Below are 20,167 nucleotides of genomic sequence, written 5' to 3'. Positions count from 1 at the left end.
GGGACCTGACTGCAGAGAATCCTTATATCGAAGGATGTACCCCCAACCGAAGTTGTCCCCTCCTCAAAGTTGTGCTGCCCTGATAGACCCAAGGGAGCCCTACAAACTGACATCAGCAACCTGGACTGGTGAGTTTTCTTTCCCAGGGAAAATGGCCAAAGGATGTGCCCAAGGGCCCCTGACCCCGGGCTTGGGCCTGACTGCGAAGAATCCTTATATCGAAGAATGGATCGCAGACCGAAGTTGTCCCCTCCTCAAAGTTGTGCTGCCCTGATAGACCCAAGGGAGCCCTACAAAGTGACATCAGGAACCTGGACTGGTGAGTTTTCTTTCCCAGGGAAAATGGATAAAGGATGTGCCCAGGGGCCCCTGGCACTGGGCTCGGACCTGACTGCAAAGTATCCTTATATCAAAGGATGGTTCGCAGACCTAAGTTGTCGCCTCCTCAAATTTCTGCTGCCCAGATAGACCCAAGGGAGCCCTACAAACTGACATCAGCAACCTGGACTGGTGAATTTTCTTTCCCAGGGAAAATGGCCAAAGGATGTGCTCAGTGGTCCGTGGCACTGGGCTGGGACCTGAATGCAAAAAATCCTTATATCGAAGGATGGATCGCAGACCAATGTTGTCCCCTCCCCAAATTTCTGCTTCCCAGATAGACCCAAGGGAGCCCTACAAACTGACATCAGCAACCTGGACTGGTGAGTTTTCTTTCCCAGGGAAAATGGCCAAAGGATGCCCCAAGGGCCCCTGGCACTGGTCTGGGGCCTGAATGCAAAGAATCCTTATATCGAAGGATGGTTCGCAGACCGAAGTTGTCCCCTCCTCAAATTTCTGCTTCCCAGATAGACCCAAGGGAGCCCTACAAACTGACATCAGCAACCTGGACTGGTGAATTTTCTTTCCCAGGGAAAATGGCCAAAGCATGTGCCCAGGGGCCCCAAGCACAGGGCTGGGACCTGAATGCAGAGAATCCTTATATCGAAGTTTGGACCCCCAACCGAAGTTGTCCCCTCCTCAAAGTTGTGCTGCCCTGATAGACCCAAGGGAGCCCTACAAAGTGACATCAGGAACCTGGACTGGTGAGTTTTCTTTCCCAGGGAAAATGGCCAAAGGATGTGCCCAGGGGCCCCTGGCCCTGGGCTCAGACCTGAATGCAAAAAATCCTTATATCAAAGGATGGACCCCAGACCGAAGTTGTCCCCTCCTCAAAGTTGTGCTGCCCTGATAGACCCAAGGGAGCCCTACAAACTGACATCAGCAACCTGGACTGGTGAGTTTTCTTTCCCAGGGAAAATGGCCAAAGCATGTGCCCAGGGGCCCCTGGCACAGGGCTGGGGCCTGAATGCAAATAATCCTTATATCGAAGGATGGATCGCAGACTGGAATTGTCCGCATCTCATACTTGTGCTGCCCTGATAGACCCAAGGGAGCCCTACAAACTGACATCAGCAACCTGGACTGGTGAGTTTTCTTTCCCAGGGAAAATGGCCAAAGCATGTGCCCAGGGGCCCCAAGCACAGGGCTGGGACCTGACTGCAGAGAATCCTTATATCGAAGTTTGGACCCCGAACCGAAGTTCTCCCCTCCTCAAAGTTGTGCTGCCCTGATAGACTCAAGGGAGCCCTACAAACTGACATCAGCAACCTGGACTGGTGAATTGTCTTTCCCAGGGATAATGGTCAAAGCATCTTCCCAGGGGCCCCTGACCCCGTGCTGGGGCCTGACTGCGAAGAATCCTTATATCGAAGAATGGATCGCAGACCGAAGTTGTCCCCTCCTCATAGTTCTGCTGCCCTGATAGACCCAAGGGAGCCCTACAAACTGACATCAGCAACCTGGACTGGTGAGTTTTCTTTCCCAGGGAAAATGGCCAAAGGATGTGCCCAGGGGCCCCTGGCACTGGGCTGGGGCCTGAATGCAAATAATCCTTATATCGAAGGATGGATCGCAGACTGAAGTTGTCCCCATCTCATACTTGTGCTGCCCTGATAGGCCCAAGGGAGCCCTACAAACTGACATCAGCAACCTGGACTGATGAGTTTTCTTTCCCAGGGAAAATGGCCAAAGGATGTGCCCAGGGGCCCCTGGCCCTGGCCTCGGACCTGACTGCAAAGTATCCTTATATCGAAATTTGGACCCCCAACCGAAGTTGTTCCCTCCTCAAAGTTGTGCTGCCCTGATAGACCCAAGGGAGCCTTACAAACTGACATCAGCAACCTGGACTGGTGAGTTTTCTTTCCCAGGGAAAATGGCCAAAGCATGTGCCCAGGGGCCCCTGGCACTGGGCTGGGGCCTGACTGCAAAAAATCCTTATATCGAAGGATGGACCCCAGACCGAAGTTGTTCCCTCCTCAAAGTTGTGCTGCCCTGATAGACCCAAGGGAGCCCTACAAAGTGACATCAGCAACCTGGACTGGTGAGTTTTCTTTCCCAGGGAAAATGGCCAAAGGATGTGCCCAGGGGCCCCTGGCACTGGGGTGGACCTGACTGCAAAAATCCTTATATCGAAGGATGGACCCCAGACCGAAGTTGTCCCCTCCTCAAAGTTGTGGTTCCCTGATAGACCCAAGGGAGCCCTACAAAGTGACATCAGGAAACTGGACTGGTGAGTTTTCTTTCCCAGGGAAAATGGCCAAAGGATGTGCCTAGGGGCCCCTGGCACTAGGCTGGGGCCTGAATGCAAATAATCCTTATATTGAAGGATGGATCGCAGACTGAAGTTGTCCCCTCCTCAAATTTCTGCTTCCCAGATAGACCCAAGGTAGCCCTAAAAAGTGACATCAGGAACCTGGACTGGTGAGTTTTCTTTCCCAGGGAAAATGTCCAAAGCATGTGCCCAGGGGCCCCAAGCACTGGGCTGGGACCTGACTTCAGAGAATCCTTATATCGAAATTTGGACCCCCAACCGAAGTTGTCCCCTCTTCAATGTTGTGCTGCCCTGATAGACCCAAGGGAGCCCTACAAACTGACATCAGCAACCTGGACTGGTGAGTTTTCTTTCCCAGGGAAAATGGCCAAAGCATGTGCCCAGGGGCCCCTGGCACCGGGCTGGGGCCTGAATGCAAATAATCCTTATATCGAAGGATGGATCGCAGACTGAAGTTGTCCCCATCTCATAATTGTGCTGCCCTGATAGACCCAAGGGAGCCCTACAAACTGACATCAGCAACCTGGACTGGTGAGTTTTCTTTCCCAGGGAAAATGGCCAAAGGATGTGCCCAGGGGCGCCTGGCACTGGGGTGGACCTGAATGCAAAAAATCCTTATATCGAAGGATGGACCCCAGACCGAAGTTGTCCCCTCCTCAAAGTTGTGCTGCCCTGATAGACCCAAGGGAGCCCTACAAACTGACATCAGCAACCTGGACTGGTGAGTTTTCTTTCCCAGGGAAAATGGCCAAAGGATGTGCCCAGGGGACCCTGGCACTGGGCTGGGGCCTGACTGCAAAGAATCCTTATATCGAAGGACGGACCCCAGACTGAAGTTGTCCCCTCCTCATAGTTGTGCTGCCCTGATAGACCCAAGGGAGCCCTACAAAGTGACATCAGGTACCTGGACTGGTGAGTTTTCTTTCCCAGGGAAAATGGCCAAAGCATGTGCCCAGGGGCCCCAGGCACTGGGCTCAGACCTGAATGCAAAAAATCCTTATATCAAAGGATGGACCCCAGACTGAAGTTGTCCCCTCCTCAAAGTTGTGCTGCCCTGATAGACCCAAGGGAGGCCTACAAACTGACATCAGGAACCTGGACTGGTGAGTTTTCTTTCCCAGGGAAAATGGCCAAAGCATGTGCCCAGGGGCCCCTGGCACAGGTCTGGGGCCTGAATGCAAATAATCCTTATATCGAAGGATGGATCGCAGACTGGAGTTGTCCCCATCTCATACTTGTGCTGCCCTGATAGACCCAAGGGAGCCCTACAAACTGACATCAGCAACCTGGACTGGTGAGTTTTCTTTCCCAGGGAAAATGGCCAAAGGATGTGCCCAGGGGCCCCTGACCCCGGGCTGGGGCCTGAATGCAAATAATCCTTATATCGAAGAATGGATCGCAGACCGAAGTTGTCCCCTCCTCAAAGTTGTGCTGCCCTGATAGACCCAAGGGAGCCCTACAAACTGACATCAGCAACCTGGACTGGTGAGTTTTCTTTCCCAGGGAAAATGGCCAAAGCATGTGCCCAGAGGCCCCTGGCACTGGGCTGGGACCTGAATGCAAAAAATCCTTATATCGAAGGATGGAACCCAGACCGAAGTTGTCCCCTCCTCAAAGTTGTGCTGCCCTGATAGACCCAAAGGAGCCCTACAAACTGACATCAGCAACCTGGACTGGTGAGTTTTCTTTCCCAGGGAAAATGGCCAAAGGATGAGCCCAGGGGCCCCAGGCACAGGGCTTGGACCTGAATGCAAATAATCCTTATATCGAAGGATGGACCCCAGACCGAAGTTGCCCCCTCCTCAAAGTTGTGCTGCCCTGATAGACCCAAGGGAGCCCTACAAAGTGACATCAGGAATCTGGACTGGTGAGTTTTCTTTCCCAGGGGAAATGGCCAAAGCATGTGCCCAGGGGCCCCAAGCACAGGGCTGGGACCTGACTGCAGAGAATCCTTATATCGAAGGATGTACCCCGAACCGAAGTTGTCCCCTCCTCAAAGTTGTGCTGCCCTGATAGACCCAAGGGAGCCCTACAAACTGACATCAGCAACCTGGACTGGTGAGTTTTCTTTCCCAGGGAAAATGGCCAAAGCATGTGCCCAGGGTCCCCTGGCCCTGGGCTCGGACCTGAATGCAAAGAATCATTATATCGAAGGATGGACCCCAGACTGAAGTTGTCCCCTCCTCATAGTTGTGCTGCCCTGATAGACCCAAGGGAGCCCTACAAACTGACATCAGCAACCTGGACTGGTGAGTTTTCTTTCCCAGGGAAAATGCCAAAAGGATGTGCCCAAGGGCCCCTGACCCCGGGCTGGGGCCTGACTGCAAAGTATCCTTATATCACAGGATGGTTCGCAGACCTAAGTTGTCGCCTCCTAAAATTTCTGCTTCCCAGATAGACCCAAGGGAGCCCAACAAACTGACATCAGCAACCTGGACTGGTGAATTTTCTTTCCCAGGGAAAATGGCCAAAGGATGTGCTCAGTGGTCCGTGGCACTGGTCTGGGGCCTGACTGCAAAAAATCCTTATATCGAAGGATGGATCGCAGACCAATGTTGTCCCCTCCTCAAATTTCTGCTTCCCAGATAGACCCAAGGGAGCCCTACAAACTGACATCAGCAACCTGGACTGATGAGTTTTCTTTCACAGGGAAAATGGCCAAACCATGTGCCCAGGGGCCCCTGGCACTGGGGTGGACCTGAATGCAAAGAATCCTTATATCGAAGGATAGACCCCAGACCGAAGTTGACCCCTCCTCAAAGTTGTGCTGCCCTGATAGACCCAAGGGAGCCCTACAAACTGACATCAGCAACCTGGACTGGTGAATTTTCTTTCCCAGGGAAAATGGCCAAAGGATGTGCCTAGGGGCCCCTGGCCCTGGGCTTGAACCTGACTGCAAAGAATCCTTATATCGAAGGATGGATTTCAGACTGAAGTTGTCCCCTCCTCATAGTTGTGCTGCCCTGATAGACCCAAGGGAGCCCTACAAACTGACATCAGGAACCTGAACTGGTGAGTTTTCTTTCCCAGGGAAAATGGCCAAAGCATGTGTCCAGGGGACCATCGCACTGGGCTCGGACCTGACTGCAAAAAATCCTTATACCGAAGTTTGGACCCCCAACCGAAGTTGTCCCCTCCTCAAAGTTGTGCTGCCCTGATAGACCCAAGGGAGCCCTACAAACTGACATCAGCAACCTGGACTGGTGAATTTTCTTTCCCAGGGAAAATGGCCAAAGCATGTGCCCAGGGGCCCCTGACCCCGTGCTGGGGCCTGACTGCAAAGAATCCTTATATCGAAGGATGGACCCCAGACTGAAGTTGTCCCGTCCTCATAGTTGTGCTGCCCTGATAGAACCAAAGGAGCCCTACAAAGTGACATCAGCAACCTGGACTGGTGAGTTTTCTTTCCCAGGGAAAATGGCCAAAGGATGTGCCCAGGGGCCCCTGGCACTGGGCTGGGGCCTGAATTCAAAAAATCCTTATATCGAAGGATGGACCCCAGACCGAAGTTGTCCCCTCCTCAAAGTTGTGCTGCCCTGATAGACCCAAGGGAGCCCTACAAAGTGACATCAGGAACCTGGACTGGTGAGTTTTCTTTCCAAGGGAAAATGGCCAAAGGATGTGCCCAGGGGCCACTGGCACTGGGCTGGGGCCTGACTGCAAAGAATCCTTATATCAAAGGATGGTTCGCAGACCGAAGTTGTCCCCTCCTCAAATTTCTGCTTCCCAGATAGAGCCAAGGGAGCCCTACAAACTGACATCAGCAACCTGGACTGGTGAATTTTCTTTCCCAGGGAAAATGGCCAAAGCATGTGCCCAGGGGCCCCAAGCACAGGGCTGGGACCTGACTGCAAAAAATCCTTATATCGAAGTTTGGACCCCCAACCGAAGTTGTCCCCTCCTCAAAGTTGTGCTGCCCTGATAGACCCAAGGGAGCCCTACAAACTGACATCAGCAACCTGGACTGGTGAATTTTCTTTCCCAGGGAAAATGGCCAAAGGATGTGCCCAGGGGCCCCTGGCCCTGGGCTTGAACCTGACTGCAAAGAATCCTTATATCGAAGGATGGATTTCAGACTGAAGTTGTCCCCTCCTCATAGTTGTGCTGCCCTGATAGACCCAAGGGAGCCCTACAAACTGACATCAGGAACCTGAACTGGTGAGTTTTCTTTCCCAGGGAAAATGGCCAAAGCATGTGCCCAGGGGACCATGGCACTGGGCTGGGGCCTGAATTCAAAAAATCCTTATATCGAAGGATGGACCCCAGACCGAAGTTGTCCCGTCCTCATAGTTGTGCTGCCCTGATAGACCCAAGGGAGCCCTACAAACTGACATCAGCAACCTGGACTCGTGAATTTTCTTTCCCAGGGAAAATGGCCAAAGCATGTGCCCAGGGGCCCCTGACCCCGTGCTGGGACCTGACTGCAAAGAATCCTTATATCGAAGGATGGACCCCAGACTGAAGTTGTCCCGTCCTCATAGTTGTGCTGCCCTGATAGACCCAAAGGAGCCCTACAAACTGACATCAGCAACCTGGACTGGTGAGTTTTCTTTCCCAGGGAAAATGGCCAAAGGATGTGCCCAGGGGCCCCTGGCACTGGGCTGGGGCCTGAATTCAAAAAATCCTTATATCGAAGGATGGACCCCAGACCGAAGTTGTCCCCTCCTCAAAGTTGTGCTGCCCTGATAGACCCAAGGGAGCCCTACAAAGTGACATCAGGAACCTGGACTGGTGAGTTTTCTTTCCCAGGGAAAATGGCCAAAGGATGTGCCCCGGGGCCCCTGGAACTGGGCTGGGGCCTGACTGCAAAGAATCCTTATATCGAAGGATGGACCCCAGACTGAAGTTGTCCCGTCCTCATAGTTGTGCTGCCCTGATAGACCCAAAGGAGCCCTACAAACTGACATCAGCAACCTGGACTGGTGAGTTTTCTTTCCCAGGGAAAATGGCCAAAGGATGTGCCCAGGGGCCCCTGGCACTGGGGTGGACCTGACTGCAAAAAATCCTTATATCGAAGGATGGACCCCATACCAAAATTGGCCCCTCCTCAAAGTTGTGCTGCCCTGATAGACCCAAGGGAGCCCTACAAACTGACATCAGCAACCTGGACTGGTGAGTTTTCTTTCCCAGGGAAAATGGCCAAAGGATGTGCCCAGGGGCCCCAGGCACTGGGCTCGGACCTGACTGCAAAAAATCCTTATATCGAAGGATGGATCGCAGACCGAAGTTGTCCCCTCCTCAAAGTTGTGCTGCCCTGATAGACCCAAGGGAGCCCTACAAACTGACATCAGCAACCTGGACTGGTGAGTTTTCTTTCCCAGGGAAAATGGCCAAAGCATGTGCCCAGGGGCCCCAAGCACAGGGCTGGGACCTGACTGCAGAGAATCCTTATATCGAAGGATGTACCCCCAACCGAAGTTGTCCCCTCCTCAAAGTTGTGCTGCCCTGATAGACCCAAGGGAGCCCTACAAACTGACATCAGCAACCTGGATTGGTGAGTTTTCTTTCCCAGGGAAAATGGCCAAAGCATGTGCCCAGGGGCCCCTGACCCTGGGCTCGGACCTGAATGCAAAAAATCCTTATATCGAAGGATAGACCCCAGACCGAAGTTGTCCCCTCCTCAAAGTTGTGCTGCCCTGATAGACCCAAGGGAGCCCTACAAAGTGACATCAGCAACCTGGACTGGTGAGTTTTCTTTCCCAGGGAAAATGGCCAAAGCATGTGCCCAGGGGCCCCTGGCACTGGGGTGGGGCCTGAATGCAAATAATCCTTATATCGAAGGATGGATCGCAGACTGAAGTTGTCCCCTCCTCATAGTTGTGCTGCCCTGATAGACCCAAGGGAGCCCTACAAACTGACATCAGGAACCTGGACTGGTGAGTTTTCTTTCCCAGGGAAAATGGCCAAAGCATGTGCCCAGGGGCCCCAAGCACAGGGCTGGGACCTGACTGCAGAGAATCCTTATATCGAAGTTTGGACCCCGAACCGAAGTTCTCCCCTCCTCAAAGTTGTGCTGCCCTGATAGACTCAAGGGAGCCCTACAAACTGACATCAGCAACCTGGACTGGTGAATTGTCTTTCCCAGGGATAATGGTCAAAGCATCTTCCCAGGGGCCCCTGACCCCTGGCTGGGGCCTGACTGCGAAGAATCCTTATATCGAAGAATGGATCGCAGACCGAAGTTGTCCCCTCCTCATAGTTCTGCTGCCCAGATAGACCCAAGGGAGCCCAACAAACTGACATCAGCAACCTGGACTGGTGAATTTTCTTTCCCAGGGAAAATGGCCAAAGGATGTGCTCAGTGGTCCGTGGCACTGGTCTGGGGCCTGACTGCAAAAAATCCTTATATCGAAGGATGGATCGCAGACCAATGTTGTCCCCTCCTCAAATTTCTGCTTCCCAGATAGACCCAAGGGAGCCCTACAAACTGACATCAGCAACCTGGACTGATGAGTTTTCTTTCACAGGGAAAATGGCCAAACCATGTGCCCAGGGGCCCCTGGCACTGGGGTGGACCTGAATGCAAAGAATCCTTATATCGAAGGATAGACCCCAGACCGAAGTTGTCCCCTCCTCAAAGTTGTGCTGCCCTGATAGACCCAAGGGAGCCCTACAAACTGACATCAGCAACCTGGACTGGTGAATTTTCTTTCCCAGGGAAAATGGCCAAAGGATGTGCCCAGGGGCCCCTGGCCCTGGGCTTGAACCTGACTGCAAAGAATCCTTATATCGAAGGATGGATTTCAGACTGAAGTTGTCCCCTCCTCATAGTTGTGCTGCCCTGATAGACCCAAGGGAGCCCTACAAACTGACATCAGGAACCTGAACTGGTGAGTTTTCTTTCCCAGGGAAAATGGCCAAAGCATGTGTCCAGGGGACCATCGCACTGGGCTCGGACCTGACTGCAAAAAATCCTTATACCGAAGTTTGGACCCCCAACCGAAGTTGTCCCCTCCTCAAAGTTGTGCTGCCCTGATAGACCCAAGGGAGCCCTACAAACTGACATCAGCAACCTGGACTGGTGAATTTTCTTTCCCAGGGAAAATGGCCAAAGCATGTGCCCAGGGGCCCCTGACCCCGTGCTGGGGCCTGACTGCAAAGAATCCTTATATCGAAGGATGGACCCCAGACTGAAGTTGTCCCGTCCTCATAGTTGTGCTGCCCTGATAGAACCAAAGGAGCCCTACAAAGTGACATCAGCAACCTGGACTGGTGAGTTTTCTTTCCCAGGGAAAATGGCCGAAGGATGTGCCCAGGGGCCCCTGGCACTGGGCTGGGGCCTGAATTCAAAAAATCCTTATATCGAAGGATGGACCCCAGACCGAAGTTGTCCCCTCCTCAAAGTTGTGCTGCCCTGATAGACCCAAGGGAGCCCTACAAAGTGACATCAGGAACCTGGACTGGTGAGTTTTCTTTCCAAGGGAAAATGGCCAAAGGATGTGCCCAGGGGCCACTGGCACTGGGCTGGGGCCTGACTGCAAAGAATCCTTATATCAAAGGATGGTTCGCAGACCGAAGTTGTCCCCTCCTCAAATTTCTGCTTCCCAGATAGAGCCAAGGGAGCCCTACAAACTGACATCAGCAACCTGGACTGGTGAATTTTCTTTCCCAGGGAAAATGGCCAAAGCATGTGCCCAGGGGCCCCAAGCACAGGGCTGGGACCTGACTGCAAAAAATCCTTATATCGAAGTTTGGACCCCCAACCGAAGTTGTCCCCTCCTCAAAGTTGTGCTGCCCTGATAGACCCAAGGGAGCCCTACAAACTGACATCAGCAACCTGGACTGGTGAATTTTCTTTCCCAGGGAAAATGGCCAAAGGATGTGCCCAGGGGCCCCTGGCCCTGGGCTTGAACCTGACTGCAAAGAATCCTTATATCGAAGGATGGATTTCAGACTGAAGTTGTCCCCTCCTCATAGTTGTGCTGCCCTGATAGACCCAAGGGAGCCCTACAAACTGACATCAGGAACCTGAACTGGTGAGTTTTCTTTCCCAGGGAAAATGGCCAAAGCATGTGCCCAGGGGACCATGGCACTGGGCTGGGGCCTGAATTCAAAAAATCCTTATATCGAAGGATGGACCCCAGACCGAAGTTGTCCCGTCCTCATAGTTGTGCTGCCCTGATAGACCCAAGGGAGCCCTACAAACTGACATCAGCAACCTGGACTCGTGAATTTTCTTTCCCAGGGAAAATGGCCAAAGCATGTGCCCAGGGGCCCCTGACCCCGTGCTGGGACCTGACTGCAAAGAATCCTTATATCGAAGGATGGACCCCAGACTGAAGTTGTCCCGTCCTCATAGTTGTGCTGCCCTGATAGACCCAAAGGAGCCCTACAAACTGACATCAGCAACCTGGACTGGTGAGTTTTCTTTCCCAGGGAAAATGGCCAAAGGATGTGCCCAGGGGCCCCTGGCACTGGGCTGGGGCCTGAATTCAAAAAATCCTTATATCGAAGGATGGACCCCAGACCGAAGTTGTCCCCTCCTCAAAGTTGTGCTGCCCTGATAGACCCAAGGGAGCCCTACAAAGTGACATCAGGAACCTGGACTGGTGAGTTTTCTTTCCCAGGGAAAATGGCCAAAGGATGTGCCCCGGGGCCCCTGGAACTGGGCTGGGGCCTGACTGCAAAGAATCCTTATATCGAAGGATGGACCCCAGACTGAAGTTGTCCCGTCCTCATAGTTGTGCTGCCCTGATAGACCCAAAGGAGCCCTACAAACTGACATCAGCAACCTGGACTGGTGAGTTTTCTTTCCCAGGGAAAATGGCCAAAGGATGTGCCCAGGGGCCCCTGGCACTGGGGTGGACCTGACTGCAAAAAATCCTTATATCGAAGGATGGACCCCATACCAAAATTGGCCCCTCCTCAAAGTTGTGCTGCCCTGATAGACCCAAGGGAGCCCTACAAACTGACATCAGCAACCTGGACTGGTGAGTTTTCTTTCCCAGGGAAAATGGCCAAAGGATGTGCCCAGGGGCCCCAGGCACTGGGCTCGGACCTGACTGCAAAAAATCCTTATATCGAAGGATGGATCGCAGACCGAAGTTGTCCCCTCCTCAAAGTTGTGCTGCCCTGATAGACCCAAGGGAGCCCTACAAACTGACATCAGCAACCTGGACTGGTGAGTTTTCTTTCCCAGGGAAAATGGCCAAAGCATGTGCCCAGGGGCCCCAAGCACAGGGCTGGGACCTGACTGCAGAGAATCCTTATATCGAAGGATGTACCCCCAACCGAAGTTGTCCCCTCCTCAAAGTTGTGCTGCCCTGATAGACCCAAGGGAGCCCTACAAACTGACATCAGCAACCTGGATTGGTGAGTTTTCTTTCCCAGGGAAAATGGCCAAAGCATGTGCCCAGGGGCCCCTGACCCTGGGCTCGGACCTGAATGCAAAAAATCCTTATATCGAAGGATAGACCCCAGACCGAAGTTGTCCCCTCCTCAAAGTTGTGCTGCCCTGATAGACCCAAGGGAGCCCTACAAAGTGACATCAGCAACCTGGACTGGTGAGTTTTCTTTCCCAGGGAAAATGGCCAAAGCATGTGCCCAGGGGCCCCTGGCACTGGGGTGGGGCCTGAATGCAAATAATCCTTATATCGAAGGATGGATCGCAGACTGAAGTTGTCCCCTCCTCATAGTTGTGCTGCCCTGATAGACCCAAGGGAGCCCTACAAACTGACATCAGGAACCTGGACTGGTGAGTTTTCTTTCCCAGGGAAAATGGCCAAAGCATGTGCCCAGGGGCCCCAAGCACAGGGCTGGGACCTGACTGCAGAGAATCCTTATATCGAAGTTTGGACCCCGAACCGAAGTTCTCCCCTCCTCAAAGTTGTGCTGCCCTGATAGACTCAAGGGAGCCCTACAAACTGACATCAGCAACCTGGACTGGTGAATTGTCTTTCCCAGGGATAATGGTCAAAGCATCTTCCCAGGGGCCCCTGACCCCTGGCTGGGGCCTGACTGCGAAGAATCCTTATATCGAAGAATGGATCGCAGACCGAAGTTGTCCCCTCCTCATAGTTCTGCTGCCCTGATAGACCCAAGGGAGCCCTACAAACTGACATCAGCAACCTGGACTGGTGAGTTTTCTTTCCCAGGGAAAATGGCCAAAGGATGTGCCCAGGGGCCCCTGGCACTGGGCTGGGGCCTGAATGCAAATAATCCTTATATCGAAGGATGGATCGCAGACTGAAGTTGTCCCCATCTCATACTTGTGCTGCCCTGATAGGCCCAAGGGAGCCCTACAAACTGACATCAGCAACCTGGACTGATGAGTTTTCTTTCCCAGGGAAAATGGCCAAAGGATGTGCCCAGGGGCCCCTGGCCCTGGCCTCGGACCTGACTGCAAAGTATCATTATATCGAAGTTTGGACCCCCGACCGAAGTTGTTCCCTCCTCAAAGTTGTGCTGCCCTGATAGACCCAAGGGAGCCCTACAAACTGACATCAGGAACCTGGACTGGTGAATTTTCTTTCCCAGGGAAAATGGCCAAAGGATGTGCCCAGGGGCCCCTGGCCCTGGGCTCGGACCTTACTGCAAAGTATCCTTATATTGAAGGATGGACCCCAGACCGAAGTTGTCCCCTCCTCAAAGTTGTGCTGCCCTGATAGACCCAAGGGAGCCTTACAAACTGACATCAGCAACCTGGACTGGTGAGTTTTCTTTCCCAGGGAAAATGGCCAAAGCATGTGCCCAGGGGCCCCTGGCACTGGGGTGGACCTGACTGCAAAAATCCTTATATCGAAGGATGGACCCCAGACCGAAGTTCTCCCCTCCTCAAAGTTGTGCTTCCCTGATAGACCCAAGGGAGCCCTACAAAGTGACATCAGGAAACTGGACTGGTGAGTTTTCTTTCCCAGGGAAAATGGCCAAAGGATGTGCCTAGGGGCCCCTGGCACTAGGCTGGGGCCTGAATGCAAATAATCCTTATATTGAAGGATGGATCGCAGACTGAAGTTGTCCCCTCCTCAAATTTCTGCTTCCCAGATAGACCCAAGGTAGCCCTAAAAAGTGACATCAGGTACCTGGACTGGTGAGTTTTCTTTCCCAGGGGAAATGGCCAAAGCATGTGCCCAGGGGCCCCAAGCACAGGGCTGGGAACTGACTGCAGAGAATCCTTATATCGAAGGATGTACCCCCAACCGAAGTTGTCCCCTCCTCAAAGTTGCGCTGCCCTGATAGACCCAAGGGAGCCCTACAAACTGACATCAGCAACCTGGACTGGTGAGTTTTCTTTCCCAGGGAAAATGGCCAAAGGATGTGCCCAGGGGCCCCTGGCCCTGGGCTCGGACCTGACTGCAAATAATCCTTATATCGAAGGATGGACCCCAGACTGAAGTTGTCCCCTCCTCATAGTTGTGCTGCCCTGATAGACCCAAGGGAGCTCTACAAACTGACATCAGCAACCTGGACTGGTGAGTTTTCTTTCCCAGGGAAAATGGCCAAAGGATGTGCCCAAGGGCCCCTCTACCCCTGGCTGGGGCCTGACTGCGAAGAATCCTTATATCGAAGAATGGATCGCAGACCGAAGTTGTCCCCTCCTCAAAGTTGTGCTGCCCTGATAGACCCAAGGGAGCCCTACAAACTGACATCAGCAACCTGGACTGGTGAGTTTTCTTTCCCAGGGAAAATGGATAAAGGATGTGCCCAGGGGCCTCTGGCACTGGGCTCGGACCTGACTGCAAAGTATCCTTTTATCAAAGGATGGTTCGCAGACTAATGTTGTCCCCTCCTCAAATTTCTGCTTCCCAGATAGACCCATGGGAGCCCTACAAACTGACATCAGCAACCTGGACTGGTGAGTTTTCTTTCCCAGGGAAAATGGCCAAAGCATGTGCCCAGGGGCCCCTGGCAATGGGCTGGGGCCTGACTGCAAGAATCCTTATATCGAAGGATGGATCGCAGACCAATGTTGTTCCCTCCTCAAATTTCTGCTTCTCAGATAGACCCAAGGGAGCCCTACAAAGTGACATCAGGAACCTGGACTGGTGAGTTTTCTTTCCCAGGGAAAATGGCCAAAGCATGTGCCCAGGGGCCCCAAGCACTGGGCTGGGACCTGACTTCAGAGAATCCTTATATGGAAATTTGGACCCCCAACCGAAGTTGTCCCCTCTTCAATGTTGTGCTGCCCTGATAGACCCAAGGGAGACCTACAAACTGACATCAGCAACCTGGACTGGTGAGTTTTCTTTCCCAGGGAAAATGGCCAAAGCATGTGCCCAGGGGCCCCTGGCACTCGCTGGGGCCTGAATGCAAATAATCCTTATATCGAAGGATGGATCGCAGACTGAAGTTGTCCCCTCCTCAAAGTTGTGCTGCCCTGATAGACCCAAGGGAGCCCTACAAACTGACATCAGCAACCTGGACTGGTGAGTTTTCTTTCCCAGGGAAAATGGCCGAAGGATGTGCCCAGGGGCCCCTGGCACTGGGCTGGGGCCTGAATGCAAAAAATCCTTATATCGATGGACGGACCCCAGACCGAAGTTGTCCCCTCCTCATAGTTGTGCTGCCCTGATAGACCCAAGGGAGCCCTACAAACTGACATCAGCAACCTGGACTGGTGAGTTTTCTTTCCCAGGGAAAATGGCCAAAGCATGTGCCCAGGGGCCCCTGGCAATGGGCTGGGGCCTGACTGCAAGAATCCTTATATCGAAGGATGGATCGCAGACAAATGTTGTTCCCTCCTCAAATTTCTGCTTCCCAGATAGACCCAAGGGAGCCCTACAAAGTGACATCAGGAACCTGGACTGGTGAGTTTTCTTTCCCAGGGAAAATGGCCAAAGCATGTGCCCAGGGGCCCCAAGCACTGGGCTGGGACCTGACTTCAGAGAATCCTTATATCGAAATTTGGACCCCCAACCGAAGTTGTCCCCTCTTCAATGTTGTGCTGCCCTGATAGACCCAAGGGAGCCCTACAAACTGACATCAGCAACCTGGACTGGTGAGTTTTCTTTCCCAGGGAAAATGGCCAAAGCATGTGCCCAGGGGCCCCTGGCACCGGGCTGGGGCCTGAATGCAAATAATCCTTATATCGAAGGATGGATCGCAGACTGAAGTTGTCCCCATCTCATAATTGTGCTGCCCTGATAGACCCAAGGGAGCCCTACAAACTGACATCAGCAACCTGGACTGGTGAGTTTTCTTTCCCAGGGAAAATGGCCAAAGGATGTGCCCAGGGGCGCCTGGCACTGGGGTGGACCTGAATGCAAAAAATCCTTATATCGAAGGATGGACCCCAGACCGAAGTTGTCCCCTCCTCAAAGTTGTGCTGCCCTGATAGACCCAAGGGAGCCCTACAAACTGACATCAGCAACCTGGACTGGTGAGTTTTCTTTCCCAGGGAAAATGGCCAAAGGATGTGCCCAGGGGACCCTGGCACTGGGCTGGGGCCTGACTGCAAAGAATCCTTATATCGAAGGACGGACCCCAGACTGAAGTTGTCCCCTCCTCATAGTTGTGCTGCCCTGATAGACCCAAGGGAGCCCTACAAAGTGACATCAGGAACCTGGACTGGTGAGTTTTCTTTCCCAGGGAAAATGGCCAAAGCATGTGCCCAGGGGCCCCAGGCACTGGGCTCAGACCTGAATGCAAAAAATCCTTATATCAAAGGATGGACCCCAGACTGAAGTTGTCCCCTCCTCAAAGTTGTGCTGCCCTGATAGACCCAAGGGAGGCCTACAAACTGACATCAGGAACCTGGACTGGTGAGTTTTCTTTCCCAGGGAAAATGGCCAAAGCATGTGCCCAGGGGCCCCTGGCACAGGTCTGGGGCCTGAATGCAAATAATCCTTATATCGAAGGATGGATCGCAGACTGGAGTTGTCCCCATCTCATACTTGTGCTGCCCTGATAGACCCAAGGGAGCCCTACAAAGTGACATCAGGAACCTGGACTGGTGAGTTTTCTTTCCCAGGGAAAATGGCCAAAGGATGTGCCCAGGGGCCCCTGACCCCGGGCTGGGGCCTGACTGCGAAGAATCCTTCTATCGAAGAATGGATCGCAGACCGAAGTTGTCCCCTCCTCAAAGTTGTGCTGCCCTGATAGACCCAAGGGAGCCCTACAAACTGACATCAGCAACCTGGACTGGTGAGTTTTCTTTCCCAGGGAAAATGGCCAAAGGATGAGCCCAGGGGCCCCAGGCACAGGGCTTGGACCTGAATGCAAATAATCCTTATATCGAAGGATGGACCCCAGACCGAAGTTGTCCCCTCCTCAAAGTTGTGCTGCCCTGATAGACCCAAGGGAGCCCTACAAAGTGACATCAGGAATCTGGACTGGTGAGTTTTCTTTCCCAGGGAAAATGGCCAAAGCATGTGCCCAGGGGCCCCAAGCACAGGGCTGGGACCTGACTGCAGAGAATCCTTATATCGAAGGATGTACCCCGAACCGAAGTTGTCCCCTCCTCAAAGTTGTGCTGCCCTGATAGACCCAAGGGAGCCCTACAAACTGACATCAGCAACCTGGACTGGTGAGTTTTCTTTCCCAGGGAAAATGGCCAAAGCATGTGCCCAGGGTCCCCTGGCCCTGGGCTCGGACCTGAATGCAAAGAATCATTATATCGAAGGATGGACCCCAGACTGAAGTTGTCCCCTCCTCAAGGTTGTGCTGCCCTGATAGACCCAAGGGAGCCCTACAAACTGACATCAGCAACCTGGACTGGTGAATTTTCTTTCCCAGGGAAAATGGCCAAAGGATGTGCTCAGTGGTCCGTGGCACTGGTCTGGGGCCTGACTGCAAAAAATCCTTATATCGAAGGATGGATCGCAGACCAATGTTGTCCCCTCCTCAAATTTCTGCTTCCCAGATAGACCCAAGGGAGCCCTACAAACTGACATCAGCAACCTGGACTGATGAGTTTTCTTTCACAGGGAAAATGGCCAAACCATGTGCCCAGGGGCCCCTGGCACTGGGGTGGACCTGAATGCAAAAAATCCTTATATCGAAGGATAGACCCCAGACCGAAGTTGTCCCCTCCTCAAAGTTGTGCTGCCCTGATAGACCCAAGGGAGCCCTACAAACTGACATCAGCAACCTGGACTGGTGAGTTTTCTTTCCCAGGGAAAATGGCCAAAGGATGTGCCCAGGGGCCACTGGCACTGGGCTGGGGCCTGACTGCAAAGAATCCTTATATCAAAGGATGGTTCGCAGACCGAAGTTGTCCCCTCCTCAAATTTCTGCTTCCCAGATAGAGCCAAGGGAGCCCTACAAACTGACATCAGCAACCTGGACTGGTGAATTTTCTTTCCCAGGGAAAATGGCCAAAGCATGTGCCCAGGGGCCCCAAGCACAGGGCTGGGACCTGACTGCAAAAAATCCTTATATCGAAGTTTGGACCCCCAACCGAAATTGTCCCCTCCTCAAAGTTGTGCTGCCCTGATAGACCCAAGGGAGCCCTACAAACTGACATCAGCAACCTGGACTGGTGAGTTTTCTTTCCCAGGGAAAATGGCCAAAGCATGTGCCCAGGGGCCCCTGGCAATGGGCTGGGGCCTGACTGCAAGAATCCTTATATCGAAGGATGGATCGCAGACCAATGTTGTTCCCTCCTCAAATTTCTGCTTCCCAGATAGACCCAAGGGAGCCCTACAAAGTGACATCAGGAACCTGGACTGGTGAGTTTTCTTTCCCAGGGAAAATGGCCAAAGGATGTGCCCAGGGGCCCCAGGCACTGGGCTCAGACCTGAATGCAAAAAATCCTTATATCAAAGGATGGACCCCAGACCGAAGTTGTCCCCTCCTCAAAGTTGTGCTGCCCTGATAGACCCAAGGGAGCCCTACAAAGTGACATCAGGAACCTGGACTGGTGAGTTTTCTTTCCCAGGGAAAATGGCCAAAGGATGTGCCCCGGGGCCCCTGGAACTGGGCTGGGGCCTGAATGCAAAAAATCCTTATATCGAAGTTTGGACCCCCAACCGAAGTTGTCCCCTCCTCAAAGTTGTGCTGCCCTGATAGACCCAAGGGATCCCTACAAACTGACATCAGCAACCTGGACTGGTGAATTTTCTTTCCCAGGGAAAATGGCCAAAGGATGTGCCCAGGGGCCCCTGGCCCTGGGCTTGAACCTGACTGCAAAGAATCCTTATATCGAAGGATGGATTTCAGACTGAAGTTGTCCCCTCCTCATAGTTGTGCTGCCCTGATAGACCCAAGGGAGCCCTACAAAGTGACATCAGGAACCTGAACTGGTGAGTTTTCTTTCCCAGGGAAAATGGCCAAAGCATGTGCCCAGGGGACCCTGGCACTGGGCTCGGACCTGACTGCAAAAAATCCTTATATCGAAGGATGGACCCCAGACCGAAGTTGTCCCCTCCTCAAAGTTGTGCTGCACTGATAGACCCAAGGGAGCCCTACAAAGTGACATCAGGAACCTGGACTGGTGAGTTTTCTTTCCCAGGGAAAATGGCCAAAGGATGTGCCCAGGGGCCCCTGGAACTGGGCTGGGGCCTGACTGCAAGGAATCCTTATATCGAAGGATGGATCGCAGACCGAAGTTGTCCCCTCCTCAAATTTCTACTTCCCAGATAGACCCAAGGGAGCCCTACAAAGTGACATCAGCAACCTGGACTGGTGAGTCTTCTTTCCCAGGGAAAATGGCCAAAGCATGTGCCCAGGGGCCCCTGGCACTGGGCTGGGGCCTGAATGCAAATAATCCTTATATTGAAGGATGGTGCGCAGACCAAAGTTGTCCCCTCCTCAAAGTTGTGCTTCCCAGATAGACCCAAGGGAGCCCTATAAAGTGACATCAGGAACCTGGACTGGTGAGTTTCCTTTCCCAGGGAAAATGGCCAAAGCATGTGCCCAGGGGCCCCTGGCACTGGGCTGGGGACTAAATGCAAATAATCCTTATATCAAAATTTGGACCCCCAACCAAAGTTGTCCCCTCCTCAAAGTTGTGCTGCCCTGATAGACCCAAGGGAGCCCTACAAAGTGACATCAGCAACCTGGACTGGTGAGTTTTCTTTCCCAGGGAAAATGGCCAAAGGATGTGCCCAGGGGCCCCAGGCACGGGGCTGGGACCTGAATGCAAAAAATCCTTATATCGAAGGATGGACCCCAGACCGAAGTTGTCCCCTCCTCAAAGTGGTGCTGCCCTGATAGACCCAAGGGAGCCCTACAAAGTGACATCAGGAACCTGGACTGGTGAGTTTTCTTTCCCAGGGAAAATGGCCAAAGGATGTGCCCAGGGGCCCCTGGCACTGGGCTGGGCCTGACTGCAAAAAATCCTTATATCGAAGGATGGATCGCAGACCGAAGTTGTCCCCCCTTCAAATTTCTGCTTCCCAGATAGACCCAAGGGAGCCCTACAAACTGACATCAGCAACCAGGACTGGTGAGTCTTCTTTCCCAGGGAAAATGGCCAAGGGATGTGCCCAGGGGTCCCTGGCACTGGGCTGGGGCCTGAATGCAAATAATCCTTATATCGAAGTTGGGATCGCAGACCAAAGTTGTCCCCTCCTCAAATTTCTGCTTCCCAGATAGACCCAATGGAGCCCTACAAAGTGACATCAGGAACCTGGACTG

Source organism: Lonchura striata, chromosome 11 (genome assembly GCF_046129695.1).
Source record: "Lonchura striata isolate bLonStr1 chromosome 11, bLonStr1.mat, whole genome shotgun sequence".
In the NCBI taxonomy this organism is placed as follows: Eukaryota; Metazoa; Chordata; class Aves; order Passeriformes; family Estrildidae; genus Lonchura; species Lonchura striata.
The sequence above is the reverse complement of the archived record's forward strand: the minus strand, read 5'-3'. Positions refer to the sequence as shown.